The sequence below is a fragment of the Caloenas nicobarica genome, unplaced genomic scaffold (assembly GCF_036013445.1).
Source record: "Caloenas nicobarica isolate bCalNic1 unplaced genomic scaffold, bCalNic1.hap1 Scaffold_339, whole genome shotgun sequence".
NCBI classification, from domain to species: Eukaryota; Metazoa; Chordata; class Aves; order Columbiformes; family Columbidae; genus Caloenas; species Caloenas nicobarica.
Genome location: NW_027017328.1, coordinates 81874 through 98788, shown reverse-complemented (window position 1 = coordinate 98788; position 16915 = coordinate 81874). Strand labels below are relative to the sequence as shown.

At 55.3% G+C, this 16915-nt stretch overlaps 1 long non-coding RNA gene across 1 annotated transcript; it reads right to left on the bottom strand.

Annotated features, from left to right (window-relative positions):
- Positions 1-7404: 7404 nt before the first annotated feature.
- LOC136002772 (uncharacterized) lies at positions 7405-10712 on the bottom strand. The gene is made up of 4 exons (XR_010608004.1): positions 10564-10712; positions 9070-9258; positions 8624-8744; positions 7405-7604 (listed from the first exon to the last, which is right to left on the bottom strand). It is a non-coding gene; the product is annotated as an uncharacterized LOC136002772 (long non-coding RNA).
- Positions 10713-16915: the final 6203 nt, after the last annotated feature.

Below are 16915 nucleotides of genomic sequence, written 5' to 3'. Positions count from 1 at the left end.
TCCCATAGCCTCCCCGATCCCCCGTGTTCAGCACCGGGGGTGGAGCTGTGTCCCCAAATGGCGCCCCGCCCCCCCCCAGAGAGCAACGACAGCAGCAAAATCCATCACTTTAATGGAATAGGGGGGCCCAAGGGTGACCCTCCCCCAAGATAAAACCGTGGGCCCCACGGTCCCCCCAGTCCCACACACCCCGGGGGGCCAACAGGAAATAACTAACAGAGGAGGGGCCCAAGGGCAAAGGGGAGCGGGGGGTTGGGGGTCACCAAGCACAGGGTGCCGGGGGGGTCAGGGGTCCCCAGGGTGCCACAGGGGTGGTTCAGGGGAGCTCATGGAGGCTCTTGATTGCCTGGAACTTGAGGCGCTGGGGGGTCCAGAAGCAGTGGGGGCAGGGCAGGGATGGCCCCTGCCCCCCCCATGGCGCAGCATGTGCCACGTCAGGGACGCGCGTTGGTGGCAGAACCCACAGAGCTGACACCCGAGGGGGAACGGGGGTCGGGGTCCCCCATGCCCCCCCCCCCTCACTGCAGGGGGGTCTCCAGTGTCCCCTCTCTCCACAGGGGTCTCAGTGTCCCCATGTCCACACTCACCCCATGGGCGTCTCTGTGTCCCCATGTTCCCTAACCCTCATGACCCTACCCCCTAACCCGGGAACAGCCCCATTGACTCCGCAGACCCCGGGACCCCCCACAACCGCCCCATAGACCCTTGTGACCGCCCCATAGTGGGCAGTGGAGGCGTGGTCAGGAGGGAAGGGTGGTGATGTGGACAGAGGTCTGGGGTGCTGTGGGGCAAAAACGTGGATCTATGGGGCAGAATGCAGAAGCTGTGGGGTGGTACGCATCTCTAGGGTAGAGTGCAGCAGCTAAAGGGTGTTGTAGGGCAGCACTGTGGCTATAAGGGGCAGAGTAGAGGAGCCATGTGGTGCTGTGGGGCAGCACTGTGGGACTATGGGGCAGAGCGCAGCAGCCATGGGGTGCAGCAGGCCACTGCTGTAGATGTACGGGGCAGTGGGGGATGTATGGGGTGCTGTAGGGCAGCACTGTGCATCTATTGGGCAGAGTAGAAGAGCTCTGGGGTGCTGTGGGGCAGCACTGTGGGACTATGGGGCAGAGTGGAGGAGCTGTGGGGTGCTGTGGGGCAGCACTGTGGGACTATGGGGCAGAGTGGAAGAGCTGTGGGGTGCTGTGGGGCAGCACTGTGGGTCTTGAGGGCAGAGTGGAGGAGCTCTAGGGTGTTAAGGGGCAGCACTGTGTATCTATGGTGCAGAGTGGAAGATGTATGAGGTACTGGGGGCAGTGTTGTGGATCTATGGGGCAGAGAGGAAGAGCTATGGGGTGCTGTGGGACTATGGGGCAGAGTAGAGGAGCTATGGGCTGCTGTGGGGCAGTGTACAGGAGCCATGGGGTGCTGTAGGGCAGTGTTGTGGATCTATGGGGCAGATTGGAGGAGGTATGGGGTGCTGTGGGGCAGTACTGTGGGTCTCGAGGCCAGAGTGGAGCTGCTCTGGGGTGTTATGGGGCAGCACTGTGCATCTATGGGGCAGAGTGGAAGATGTACGAGCTACTGAGGGCACTGGTGTGAATGTTTGAGGCAGAATGGAGGAGCCATGACATTGTGGGGCAGTGCTATGTATGTATGGGGCAGAGTGGAGGAAGCAGGGTGCTGCGGGGCACTGCAGTGGATCTATGGGGCAGAGTGGATGAGCTATGGGGTGCTGTGCAGCACTGCTGTGGGTCTATGGGTCAGAGTGCAGGAGCCATGGGGTGCTGTGGGGCAGTGCTTTGCCATCTATGGGGCAGAGTGAAGATTCTATGGGGTGCTGTGTGGCAGTGCTGTCCATCTATGGGGCAGAGGGAACAAGATATGAGGTGCTGTGAGGCAGTGCTGTCCATCTGTGGGGCAGAGTGAAGATTCTATGGGGTGCTGTGTGGCAGTGCTGTCCATCTATGGGGCAGAGTGAGAGCAGCTACAGGGTGCTGTTGACCTATGGGGCAGAGTAGAGGGGCTATGGGGTGCTATGGGTCACTGTGGGTCAGTGTGTGGGTCACTCACCTGCTGGGGGTTGAGCCTCTTCTGGGGTGTTTCACCCCACAACGGCCCCATTGACCCCACAGCCCCCATGACTCCCCACACCCACCCCATAGACCCTTGTGCCCCCCCCCACAGTGGGCAGTGGAGGCGTGGTCAGAAAGGGTGGTGATGTGGACAGAGGTGTGGGGTGCTGTGGGGCAGAAACGTGGATCTGTGGGGGAAAATATAGAAGCCATGAGGTGCTATGTATGTGTACGGCAGGGTGCAGCACGTAAAGGGTGCTGCAGGGCAGCACTGTGGGCCTAAGGGGCAGAGTGCAGGAGCTATGGGGCGCTGTGGGGCAGCACTGTGGATCTATGGGGCAGACTGGAGGAGCAATGACATGCTGTGGGTCTATGGGGCAGAGTGAACAAGATATGGGATGCTGTGGAGCTGCACTGTGGGTCTATGGGGCAGAGTGCAGGAGCCATGGGGTGCTGTGGGGCAGTGCTGTGCATCTATGGGGCAGAGGGGGGGAACTACAGGGCGCTGTGGGTCTATGGGTTAGAGTGCAGGAGCTCTAGGGTGCTGTGGGTCAGCACTGTGGGTCTATGGGGCAGAGCGGAAGAGCTATGCGGTGCTGTGGGGCAGTCCTGTGGATCTATGGGGCAGAGTGGGGAACTACAGGGTGCTGTGGGTCTATGGGGCAGAGTGGAGGAGCTCTAGGGTGCTGTGGGTCAACACTGTGGGGCTATGGGCCAGAGTGGGAGAGGTATGAGTTACTGTGGGGCACTGGTGTGCATCTATGGGGGAGAGTGGAAGAGCTATGGGGTGCTGTGGGTCTATGGGGCAGAGTAGAGGAGCTATGAGGTGCTGTGAATCTATGGGGCAGAGTGGAAGAACTACAGGGTGTGGGTCAGTGTGTAGGTCACTCACCTGCAGGGGGTTCAGCCTCTTGTGGGGTGTTTCACCCCACAACAGCCCCATTGACCCCACACCCCTGTGACCCCCCACAACCGCCCCATAGACCCTTGTGACTCCCCCCATAGTGGGCAGTGGAGGCGTGGCCGGCTGGAGAGGGGGGCGTGGCCAGGCGGGAGCAGATGGGGGCGTGGCCCGGCGGGAGCAGATGGGGGGCGTGGCCAGGCTGCCTTCACTGTTCTCTGAGCAGGAGCTGCAGTTGTAAAAAAAAAAACCAAACAAACAAACAACAAAAAAAAGACGTTATTTGCTTCAAAATCCTGGGAAATAGCCCCAACCCCGCCCTGCTTAAATATTAACTAGGTGAGCAAATTGATTGCAAAAAAAAAATAGATCTTAAAAGCTTCTTGGAGCACAAATTATCCTAAAAACAGCCAAAAAATATCAAAACCCCACCCAAATATGGTCCCTCCCAGCTTTATATAATAGAATAAGATATATATTAATGTATTAGATATATTATATAGTAATTATATATTTCTACATCAATACATATATTAATATTAATGAATATTAACATATCATAAATGTTGTTATAATACATTATACATCACATTATTATATTATGTTATTATATATTAATTAATTAATAATAGGAATTGATGGTTAGTATATAATATACATTTTTATTATTCGTCATATTATTATATAATTTATATTATATTGTTAATACACTAATATGTTAATTTTATAGATCTGTATTATTTATATTCATATATTACCATATTAAATAATATAGTAATATTGAAATAATACAATTTAAAGAATTAGGTGGGTTTAGGGACGCGGCGACCAATCAGCGCCTTCCTCCCCTGGGAGACAGCCGCGCGGGGCTGAGCCAATGGGAGGCTTTCCCGCCAGACGGCACCGGCCAATCAGCGGGCGTCCCCTCACCCCGCTCAGGGTGAGGGGGGAGACAAAATGGCGGCGGGTTAAAAAAGCCGAGTTTGTTCCCGCTTAAATATTAATTTAGTAAATTATCGATAAATAGATTTTAAAAGCACCAGATCTGGGACCCCGAACTTTAGATATGTTCGGTAAAGTGAATTCAGCCCCCAAATCGCCTCAAAAAGCAACAAAATGCCCCTCCCGACTTTAAATACAATAAACAATTAAATTATTTCAACAATTAAGCGGCTTTAGGAGCCTCACAACCGCCCAAAAAGCTAAAAAAAACCCTAAAAACCTCAATTAAAAAAAAAACTCATAAAGCCCCGTTTAAATATAATAATTTAAATTAATAAGCAGTTAAAATAAAAAGCCGAATTTGGACTCGTAATCCTGGGAAACAGCCCCAAATCTCCCCCTGAGCTTTAAATATTAATCTATTGAATAAATTCGTTATCAGTAAATAGATTCTAAAAGCTTTAAAGCCCCAAATCTGCCCCTCGAGCTTTAGAAGCGTTAAATAAACCTTTAAAAAGCCGATTTAGACCCAAACAGCCCCAAAACGGCTCCTCGCAGCTTTAAATAATTAAAACAATTCAGCGGCTCCAGGAGCCTCGAACTGCCCGAACCCGGTGAAATAAAACCGCAAAAACCATTGAAGTGCAAGAGCCCAAATAAATCGGCCGGTTGGTAAAAACCCCAATTCGGCTCCAAACCCAGGAAACCCGAATCCCCGGGTTGAACTGCTCCATAAACCGGTTCAAATGAACAGTTTAAAAAGCTTTAAAGTCACGAATCAGCCCCAAAGTGGGATCCGCAACTTTAAATACCTTTAAAATGCGATTTCGACCCAAATGGCCCCTCCCGACTTTAAATACAGTCATTTCGACATTAACTTTAATAAATCGAACCATTAAATTTTAGGAGCCTCAAACCCGCCCAAAATGTTCCAAATAAAACCTCAAATAAACTTTTGGAACATATTAAAAAAAAAACATTAAAAAAAACCCCCTAATCTGGACTCAAACTCCTGGGAAAAAGCCCCAAACCTCCTCCCGAGCTTTAAACATTAATTGTCCTGATAAAATGACAATAAAGAGATTTTAAAGGTGCCTTTTAGCACAAATTGGCACCCAAAACCCCCTAAAATATATTAAAAAAACTTCTAGAAGCCGAACTAGACCCAAACCTCCCCGGACTCCCGAGAAAAGCCCCAAATCGGCTCCTCCCGCTTTGAACACAACGATTCGAACAGTTAAAGCGGCTGCGGGAGCCTCAGCCCCCCCCCCCAACAGCCACAAACCCGCGGCTTTTAAACCCCCAGTTTCCATCAAAGCCCCAAATACACCCAAGCCCGCCGGGCACTCGTCACCCCGCCGAGCCCCAATTAACTCCCGCACGATAATTAACGCCCTGACCCGCCCGTTAATCGGCTCCAGCCGCCGCTCCCGCTGCTCTCGGTCCCTCGGGTCCCGCGGTGGGGGGGCGGATCAGCCGGCTCGGCAGCCCCGAGAAAAGCGCGCGGCCGCCGCCGCCACGTCCTTTATCACCTCGCTGTCCCGCCCGGTCCCGCCCTCCGCCCGCCCTCCGGCCAATGGACGAGACACCCGCCTCAGCCGCGCTGGCCAATCAGCGCCTCGTTACTGTGGGAGAACGTCGGCGGGAAGACGGCGACCAATCAGCGCCTTTTTTACCTCAGAGGCACTAGCGAATCAGCGCCTGGCACGGGTTGGACGAACCTCGGCGGGAAGGCAGTGACCAATCAGCGCCTTTCTCCCCTCAGCGATACGATCACCAATCAGCACCTTTCTCCCACCCCCTCGGAGAAGCCCGCGCGGGGATGAGCCAATGGGCGGCTTTCGCGCCGGGCGCCAGCAGCCAATCAGCGGGCGCCCCCTCCTACCTCACTATAAAACAGCGGCGGCGAAAAGGAGGGGGGAGACAAGATGGCAGAAGAAGCAGGAGGCGGTTGCTCGTCCGGCAGCGGCGATTGAGGCGGGTGGGGGGGAGTCGGGGCTGGGCGGAAAAGCGGCAGCTCCTGAGGCAGCGGCGGCAGCAGCAGCAACGGCGATCGGGGGATGTGGGGGGGCGAAAAGCGGCGGCTCCTCCGGCCGCAGCAGCAACGGCGATCGGGGGATGGGGGGTGGGAAAAGCGGCGGCTCCTCCGGCCGCAGCGGCAACGGCGATCGGGGGATGTTGGGGGAGAAAAGCGGCGGCTCCTCCGGCCGCAGTAGCAACTGCGATCGGGGGATGTGGGGGGGGAAAAGCGGCGGCTCCTCCGGCCGCAGCGGCAACGGCGATCGGGGGATGTGGGGGGGGCGAAAAGCGGCGGCTCCTCCGGCCGCAGCGGCAACGGCGATCGGGGGATGTGGGGGGGGCGAAAAGCGGCGGCTCCTCCGGCCGCAGCAGCAACGGCGATCGGGGGATGTGGGGGGGGAAAAGCGGCGGCTCCTCCGGCCGCAGCGGCAACGGCGATCTGGGATGTGGGGGGGGAAAAGCGGCGGCTCCTCCGGCCGCAGCCAGGACGTGGCTTCACCGGCACCGGGGCAGCGAGGCCGCGCGCTGCGGGGCGGGTGTGGGGCCGGGGGCTCCGGCGGTCCCGCAGCGGCGGCCGCGGGGCGGGATGGGGCGGCTGTGGCGGTACCTGTGGGGCAGCTATAGGGGCTCTTCAGAGGCGTGTCTGGAGCACTTAGGGGCAGGTACAGGGCTGCTATAGCGGTACCTGTGGGGCTGCTATGGGGTTACTTATGGGGCACAGATGGGGGGGGCACAGGATGGGGAGACAGCTGGGGGTGGCACCGCATGCAGGGGGTGGGGTCAGTGCGGAGGGGCGGGGACTATGAGAGGACGCGCCCACGGGGAGCCCCGCCTGGGGAAGGGGGTGGAGACTCCGTGTGTCACGCCCTGTGGGAGGAGCCTGGGGGGTGGAGCCTGTGCAGGCGTCACCCCTTGGACAGCCCGCTCAGGGGTGGGGTCAGCAGGGGATGTGCCCCAAAGGGGGCGTGGCTTAGCAAGGGAGGAGCTTTGGAGGGGGTGGAGCCTTTACATGACATGCTCTGAGGGGGGCGTGGCTTAGGGGAGGTGGTTGGGAGGAGTTGGGGGCGGGGCCTCAGTGCGTCATGCTCCTTGGGCAATGCGGTGAAAGGGGAGGGGCCTGCATGGGACACGCCCCTTGGGGAGGGCACACATTGGCAGGGGCGGAGCTTTAAAGGGGATGGAGTTGGGGGCGTGACCTCTCAAGGACACGCCTCTGCAGGAGAAGCCCAGACTGGATATCACAGTGAAAAATTAAAATTAACTGTTGTTAATCAGATGGAGTTTGCTGTCTTTTTATTTTGACTCTACTTAGAGGTAATTAATACCTGTTATGTTTTCACACACCTCCCAAAAAAGCTGTGTTTAAATATAGACAGTCATGACTCACTGTTTTCTAATTTTATTTTGCATCTAAATCTTTTAATGTTATGTTGGGAATCATTACTACCTGGGAGGTTTTTTAATACCTCCATTTATAAACAGCTGGGGGCCATGTTGGGGTATTTTTAATTAAGGAAACTGCTGTTTCAACCCGCAAGTGAAAACAAACCACACGTACGAGGCTGGACACGGTCAAACAAACCCCGGCTGGTTCAGCAGCCGCTGCCAGCGCGTCCATTCACCGCCTGCCCAGCCCGACGGACCTGCTGGACACACGTGTCCTGGTGAACTTGTACCAGCGCTGCATTCTGGGGAGAAATACATCCTGTAAGAATCCTGCTCTAAAACACTGCAGATCAACAATAGTTTTAAGTCATAGAGACTCCTCGTTTTCTCTCTGACTCTCACAACAGTAATAAATAAATCCCAAAGGACAGAAAACACCAGGATAGGCTGGAAACAACAACAAACCCCACATGGCAGAAACAGTACCAAGCACCTTAAGTAACACTTAAGCATCTCAAACGAAAATAAATGACAAAACCCTTCGGGAGAGGTCTAAAGAAAGACGAACGAGTCCACAGAGAGCGATACTAAAGCCCTCCTCCCGAGAGGACCATGTGGGGGACAGAGGCACTTGGAAGGGATGTGGTTTGACAAGGCCACTTGCCACACACATTGATTCTGGTGCCTGGAACGACAATGGAGGGGACTCGAGGGGACAGGGGGCACACGAACGGTACAGAGGGATGTGGGGAGCTGATGGGGGTGCCTGCGATGGCTCCAGGGCACGCTGCCCAAAGGAGAGGTGCTACAGCAACTGGAGGCCACGTGAAGGGCTCTGGGTCAGAAGAAAGGCAAACAGAGGCCTCTGAGCTGCAAAATACACAAACAGGTCCCCAGGCAACAAGAACACGGGGGGCGGCTACAAGGAAGGTAAATGGGGGCTCTCAGGTAACCAAAAGACAAGCTCAGCTGTCCTGAGAGGAGCAGGTGGAAATCAGAGGAGTTCTAAAGGGAGCGGAGGGGCAAACAGAGCGGTCTTGAGAGGGTACAAGAGGGAAAAATGAGGCCTCTGGGATGTGCCAAAAGCAAATGGGGAAGTTTTGAGGGGAAGAGAGAAAAAGAGGGGAATTTAATGAAGCAAAAACTCAAACGGGCAGCTTGATGCCACCAAAGAGCCTGCGGGCACGCAAAGGCAGGCGGGGCAATCACAGAGGAACTGGAAGGAAACGGGTTTCTGAGGGAACAAGGTGGCGAGTAAGCCTGTGAGAGGCCCAGAAGCAAATGGATGTGTCCTGAGGAGAGCAAATCGAAAGGTTCTTACCTCTGAGAAGTTCTCCTTGACTTTTGTTCCACCAGCAGCCATCCTGTGGTCTCGGCACAGCCTGGGGATCCCTGACCTGCACCACCACAACCTTTAATAGGACATCCGGCAGTTCTAGAACCTGAATGACAAACAGCAAGTATTTCTCCAGGACAGCTTTGATGTAGGATTGTTTTATTTTGTTTTCCCTGCAGAGGACAGGGAGAAATTTCTCCTCCCCACAGTACCACTAAACACCCTACCCATGATCCTTCAGGCATTTTGGGGCTGTAACCCCCCCATCTCTCACTGGCCTGCTCCTCCAGTACCATCAGCACACCCCCCAGTAACATCATCATCACCCCCCCAAATCCCCCCTTCTTTTCTCTCCAAAAAAAGGTAGAAAAGGGAAATAGACCCCACGAGCAGCTCCTTGCTCTCATAATGCCATTTACATATGTACATACCACAACTCTTCAAAACAGGGGGCAATGCCCCAAACAGTCGCAGCCCCCATCCCACAGGCCAGCAGCTGCCCCATGGCACGGTGGGGAGGGAAGATGTTGCCACGTCTCCCGCTTGGGCTCTGCTCCCCCACATTCTGTTCCCCGCCTGGGCTGCGGGATCTGCTGACCATCAGGTGTTCATAGCTCCCTCTATGAAAAACAAAAATTCAAAATTAGAGTTCAGCATCTTAAGAAAATAGCGCAGAAAGAAGCAGAGGAATTAGTCAGAATAAGGGATCGCCCAGCGGCAGCGCTTGTTGGCCGTGCACTGCAGAAAAGAAAAAAAAAAAAAGAAAAGAAAACAAGAAAAGGAATGATCTCTTCCAGGCAGTTTCTCGAAACAGTCGAGAGATTATAAAATGGCACGTGTCTTTTCCAAGCAGAATGAGCCTGTGATTCCACGAAAAAGGAGGGCAAGGAGCAGGTCAGCTTGTCAGAGAAAGACAGGGACAGGGAGCAAGACAAGGCGACACAGAGAGAGAGGCAAAAGGGACAGGGAGGCAGGGCAAAGGGAAGGAGAGGCCAAGATCAGAGACAAGCAGCAGGACAGAGACGGTGGGGAAAACTCCTAGAATGGGCAGCGGGAGAGACAGACCAAGGAGAAACGGGCGCCGGGCCGCGGGACAGGGAGCGGGGCAGACCGTCACGGAAACAAAAACAAAGAGGCAACGGGACAGAGAAACGAGGGGAAAGACAAGGAGAAGGGCAGAGAAACAGGAACGGGGGCGGGCAGGGAGCAGGACCGAGAGATGGAGCGAGGAAGGGAAAAAAGGACGGGGGCAGAATGCAGGGAGAGAAACGACGACAGGGAGCAGGACAATAGCATGGGCTGCAGGACAGAGACGGAGGAATTGCAAAAACACAGACACGAGGAGCACCACAGAACGACAGCCAGGGGAAAGAGGCACAGAGAGCGCGACAGCGCCGGAGCGGAAAAAAACGAACCAAACCAACGGCGCTGGGCCGCTGGAGAGAGAGACGCAGAAAGAAAAAAACACCCAGGAAGAGAGAAAAGAAAGAGGGGATGGCTGGCTGGGGGAGGGAGGGGAAAGCAGTGAGAAAGGGCGGGAGAAGGACCGCCACGGAACAACAGAAAAGCCAGCAAGGCCAGGCAGGGCAGGGGGGCCGTGACACTGCTTGTCTAGCAGTATAATCTGCGATCTGCCAATTTATTTCCAGTTTCCTGATCACTGCTCCCTTTCGATGCCCTTTGCAACGCACGATGGCAACTCTTCTAGCAACGGCACAGCTTCCAACAATTGGAGCATCATATTTAATCTGTCTTCCTTCTGCTGTTAATAAACTTTGTTCTTTTCAAATGGCACGCACCATTCTAAAAACATACTTTGAAACAGTGCAAATATTAACCTCCTTCTCTTTGGATAATTCTAAAGCTCGTGTGAGCGCAGCTTTCTGGGCAGAAGTCTCCGCAGGTAAAGGTTTAGTTTCGATTACCTTGTGGGTAGTTGTCACCGCACACCCGGCTTGACGTACTCCTCGCTTTACGCAGAGCTGCTTCCGACGGTGAACCAGGAGCCTTCAGCATCCTCCAGTGGCCGGCTGGTCCTTTAGATCCGGTCCGCTGGAGTAAACAGCTTCTGTTGTTTCCGAGCAATCGGACACCACAGGCTCCGAAACAGATCCACTGAGGAGAGAAGCTGGATTGACAATGTCAGTAGTAGCAATATTTCCATCATCTTGTTCCACCCACACGGCCTGGTATTTCAGGGGACGCTAATACAGTCATTTGCTGTCCCACAGTGAGCTTACGAGCTTCCCGCACATCGAGCGCGACAGCTGCCACGGCTCAAAGACAGCCAGGCCGGCCTTTGCTCGCTTCGTCTGGCTGCTTAGGGAAGCAGACCACGGCTCGCTTAGGAGACCTTAACCGCTGTGCCGGAACACCCAAAGCAATACTTTGCCTTTCGTGTGAGTACAACCAAAATGGTTTGGTGACACCCGGGAGGCCCAGGGCCGGAGCCCTCGCCAGTTCCTTTTTCAGTTGCGAAAAAGCCCTCCCGGCTTCTCCCGTCCAATTCAACTCGGAGCTGTTTTCTTTTAACAGTTCGTACAAAGGCTTTACTGAGAGTCCATCATTCCAAATCCAAAGCCCGCACCAACCTGTCCTTTCAAGAAACGTCCGCAGCCCTTCCACCGTCGCCGGTTCCGGCGTCCGGCAAACAGGTTCTTTCCGCTCTGTCCCCAGCTCTCGCCGTCCTCCGGAGATCTCCAATCCCAGATAAGTCACTCGGTGCCGCATCAGCCGGGCCTTCTGTTGGGAAACCCCATGCTCACTTAAGCGCAGAAAATCAGTCAGCTTACAGTCCATTGCACACAACCCTCTTCGGGTTTCGTGCCTATAAGGAGACAACAAAGTCCCATTGCCCGGAAGAGCTTCCCAGGCGTCACGTTCTCATGCTAACTGGTTTCCGAAAATCACAGGGCTGCTCCTGAATCCCCGGGGTGACACGACCCAGGTTAATTGGGTCTTTCTCCCACTAAAGGGATTTTCCCACTCAAAAGCAAAAAGCTTCTGACTCTCTTTGGCTAATGCAAGACAGAAAAAGGCATCTTTGAAATCCAACACGGTAGACCATTTGTGATTATCTCGCCATTTATCTAACAATGTGTAAGGGTTAGCTACTACCGGGTGTCAATCTGCGGTAATTTTGTTTATTGCTCTCCAATCTTGCACTAACCTATAGCTTTTACTGTCTGGTTTCTTTACAGGCCGGATTGAAGTGCTCGCTTCTGACTCACCTTCTATCAGCAGCCTAAACTGCAAAAAGTTACCGGTCATTTCTTTTACCCCTTCTCTATGCTCTAATTTCAGAGGATATGGTCTAGTTCTGACTGGTCCGGCTCCAGCTTTCAAATTAATTTTGACTGGTTCTGCATTCTTTGATTTACCAGGAACTGCCGAAGCCCATACCCCTGCAAATACTTGATCCAGTATTGCCCGAGCTATTTGGCTTTGCTTGTCGGTTTGAATCATTGCCAATTAAAATCCCGGCTCTTTTATCTTGAATCTCACTTTCCCCCGTTTGAATGTCATGATTGCTTTCAATTGTTTTCACAGGTCTCGTCTTAGTAACAGTTTTGGAGACCTAGGCATATAGAAGAACTTATACATTCCGACTGGTTTTCCTAACTTATATTTGATTGGCCGTAAAAATAAAGCTTTCTTTTGTTGGCCAGTAGCTCCCACTACAGTTACAAAATCTTTATCTGAGGGTATCGTTTCCTGGTTCGAAATAGAACAAGATACTCCAGTATCAATTAAAAACTCCATTTCTTTTCTGTGTTTCCCTGGCTTTACTAGGACCGGTGGATCTGCCAGGCTGGATTCCTCAGGTTCCCGTCAATCAACTTCTGCCACTGACCATTACATCTCATCGAGGTTTCTCTATTCACGTTATCCCCAGGTGGCTCCCCAGTCTCCCCGGTGAGCTAAAATACACCCTAGCGGGCTCTTTTTCGGCATTTTTTCTGATTGGCTGCTTTCCACGCCACCGCGCCGTCCCATTGGCTGCTCCTCCCCGTGTTCCGCCCCCACGAACCCTCCTCGGGGCGCAGCCGCGCGAGGACCGCGCCATTGGGGCCCGTTTTCCCCACAAGCACGGCTCCCAGAGCCGACTCTCCGGGGCGGCGGAGCCGCAGCGGAGCCGGCCGGGCCGGGCACTCACCGGGGCCGCGCAGAAACGGCGACGAACGGCGGCGCGGCGGGACCGCTCCGGGCTCGAGCGGGGCGCGCACACGGCCGCCGAGAGCGCCGCCCGCGCTTGCCAGCGGCCATCTTTGCGCATGCGCATCGGGAAGCCCGCGGGACACGCCCCCTCCTGCCCGCCCCTTCCTGCCCGCCCCTTCGCCTCCCTTCCCGCAACCCGATTGGCTGCCTATGCACGTCAATTTCCATTCTCCCCGCCTATCATCACCCCTCCCCGTTTGCCCCGCGCGGCGCTCCGCTCCGCCCCTCCAGCTTTCTCGCGCGTCCTGATTGGCCCGCTCTGCACCGCCCTTCGCGTTCTCTCCACCCACTCGCTGGAACCTCCAGGCGATTTGCACAGCCGGCGCGGCTTTCCCTTCTATTTAACTTCTGTTTCCATTTCTAGTTCTTTCTCGGTCCGTTAGAGCCCTCGGATGCTCCATCTGCATACATATATATATACACACATATGTAAAATATACATATAGGTATCTCTCTATATATCATCTATAGAAACTTAAAAATAATTTCATATGTGTGTATATATATATGCATACATATATATGACTAGAAATAGAAATATAGCTTCCCAGGGAAAACAACTGCCATGGGGCTGGGCTGCAGAGCAGCGAGTGGGTGGGGAGGACAGAGCTACGGGGGGAGACAACGGGCGCTTTGGGGCAGCGCAGGTGCCCCGGGGGTCCGCGAGCAAAGGGGCGACGGGGGGGCAGTGTGGAACGGGGGGGCCGGAGAGGAGAGAGGAGGGAGCGGGGACACGTCTCACGGGGGAAAAAATGCCCGCGGGGCACGTTTGGAGAGAAATCGTTTGGAGAGGGGCAGAGACACGCGGGAGGCAGTGCGAGTAGAAAGGTGCGCGGGGCGGGGGGGGGGGTGGGCACGGGACGTGTGTGGGGGTGACCTGCACCTGGGGGGTCCACCCGGGACCACCCACAGCAGACGACTCACCTGGGACAACCCGCAAAGGAGAATTCGCCCTGAAGAACCGACCCACGACAGAGACTCCACACCGGATCATCCCCAGCGATGCCCCTGCAACTGCTGGCGTTTCACTCCGTATTTGCCCCAAAAAGGGGGGCAGCGTGCCTGTCCGTAAGATAAGTTTGGTTTTTTTTTTTTTCTTAAACTCTTCCAAAATGCCTAATTTTGAGAGGTTTTGGCACTTTTTCACAACATGCTTTTGGTTCAATGCACGAAAATACGGTTCGTTTTGCTTTCCAGCTGCGCGCATCCAGGGAGAGTTCGCTTTCCCCAGGGCCTAAAATTCTTCTTTTTCTTATTATTTTCCCCATTGCACATGCAGACTCAGGGTGTTCGGCGTGTTTCTCAGCTGCTGTGGCGGGTCACGCTCTCTGTGCGCAGCCCCAGAAGGGGGCATCAGGCGTTCACAGCTCCCCCTCTGAAAAACAAAAATTCCAAATTAGAGTTCGGCGTCTGAAAAAAAAGAGCGCAGAAGAAAGCAGAGGAATTCAGGCGGAATAAGGGAGAGGAGAGCAGCTGAGCTAACGGAGGATTTGGGAGAAATGGGCCACCTTGAAACACAAGGCATCTTTTAAAAGCCAGAGCGATTTGAGCAATTCAAGACAACATTAAGACAAACTGACACCATTTGGGACACACTCAGCGGACAAGGAAACGCTCTCGCTGACGCTAGAAAGCGTCTCGCCCCTTCCCTCCGGCACCGCCGCAGGAGACAACCCCAGCGAGGCCGCGGGACGGGCTCGCGCCGCCAGCGGGATCTGCGCTCACGGATCCGCCGCCACAGCTCCGGCCCTCGCGACGCTGCTGCTGCTGCTGCTGCTGCTACGCATCTGGCTCAGTCAGTAAAGCTGAAAGCGTGCAGCTCCAGAGAGTGACACTAAAAAGCAAAGAACCAACCGCGGTCATTCACTTTATACTAAAAAGGCAGCCCCGGGCCAGCAGGCGGGCCGCGTTCCGCGGGAATCCCGCAAAAAAAACCCAAACCAAAAACAAAACAAAAAAAACAGAGAGCCGCGGCAGGAAAGCGCCCCTGTCGCAGGGACGGCCGCAAGTCCCGAAAACGAACACCGCCGCCCGCCAGCCCGGTGCCGGAAGGCTAACGCGCCCGGCTTGCTCTGCTGGCCGACGGCACCCGGAGGCAGCGCCTCCGAGTCCCGACCCCGGCTGTCCCCGGCCCGCGGCAGCATGCAAGCACGCGATCGGCCCGCTCTGCACTTGAATTGCCATTCCCTCCGCCCATCGCCTCCCCGCCCGAAGCGCAAAGCCACGTGCATATTGGGCGCGAGGCCTTGCGCTGTCTTTTTGTGTGTGCCTTTTCTTTTTCCTTCTCTTGTGCCACGTTGTCCAGAAAGGGGAAGCTGAGCGCGTGGGTGCCACGGCTCCACGGGGCTCCTCTCCACGGGGAGGGCGCTCGGGCCGGGAAGGACCCTGAGCCTGGCGTGGGTGGACACACCCAATCGCACGTACGGACACAGAACCCGCCGGGCCTCGCCCTGAGCTTCCGCACTTCCGCCAAAGCGGCACCCCACTCGCCACGCCGCCGAGCCTGCAACCGCACCTTAGCTCTGTTTTTAAACATCCCCCTGACAAAAGGGGGCTGCGCCGCTCCCGGAGAGACTGCAATACCGGGAACGGGCGCTGCACGGGAGACACGGCTCCAGGCCACAGACCGTTAGCCCACCTGCCCTAAGAGTCACACGCCTCTCACCAGCTTCGCGAGCTCGGCCATGAGGGCAGGAGGGGGAAACCTAACTAAACACCTCCCCACCGCACTGGCCCATCCCGTTCCTCCTGTTCCAACGTCACGGTCACCCTCGCCACGCCCGCACTCACCTGCCGCCTATTTCGCCGCTCCGTTCCCCTCGCTCCCTCCCACCGTCCCGCCGCGCTCAGCGGGCACCGACACCCGGCGGGAGGTTCCCGCCCGTCACCTCATGCCCCTCTGCCGGCTCCGGGGACCTCACCAAGGACTGCCCTGCCCTGAACCGCCTGCCTCCAGATCCCCGGGAGCCGGCCGCAGCGAGAGCTCCGCAGCCTCCCGTCCCTCGCCCCGACGCCCGTCCCGTTCATTCCCGGTACCCCCCCGAGACACCACGGACACGCTTGCCAGGGAGCTAGCTATTCCAACTGGATTGAGTCGGCGCGCTCTCATTGGCTGCTTTCCACCCCACCGCGCTGCCCTCCTATTGGATGCTCCTTCCCGCGCTCCGCCCCCACGAGCCCGCGCCTGCGCCGGACCTGACTGAGGACTACGCCCACTTGGGCATGCGCAGTAGGGACTTCGCAAGCACCGCCCCTCCGCCAACCTCATTGGCTGCCTACGCACGTCAATCGCCATTCTCGCCGCCTATCAGCGCTCCGCCCCTCAACCTTGCTCGCGCCGTCTGATTGGCCCGCTCTGCATCCTCACTCGCCTGCTCGCCGCCCTGCGGGGACCCCGAGCGCATTTGGCCGTGCAGCTTCAAAGATGGAAACTAAAAAGTAAAGAACAAACCGCGGTCATTCGCTTATCCTAAAAAGGTGTGCGGATGCCTACCCACACCACAAAAAGCCCTTAGCTTTCATTTTCCTCCGGCGCTAAAATTGCATAGGCGTGAACTCGTAAAATTAAACCATCCATCTCCCAGACACACGCTTCGAACTTGACTACGGTGGGTTTCTGTTTGTCTTACACCAACGGACTTGCACATTTGTGAGCAAACACATTCATTTTGAAGCACAGCCCCTCCCGGGGGAAAAACACGTCTTAGTCATTGAACAAAAATAAAATCCGACTTGGAGCTCCCAAACATTAGGGAGCGGCGGGGAAACAAACGAAAGCGAAGACCAACAGCAGCATCGTAAAGTAGTATTCAGCTTCGATTCTGATCACGTACTTAAAAGCCTCTCTCAGCCCTACGAACAATTAGTCCTTTTCTGGAAGGACACATTTTTTTACCTGAATGTCCTCAATTGAAGACTCCACTAAACAGAACGGGGATCGAGCCGCAGGACAACATGCCATCGACATATTAACGAGGAAAAAAACCCACAAGTAAACCCCAGGTTCGATTACTACTTTCCATCCCGTTTCATTCCTTACATTCCAACTGGCACCCAGGT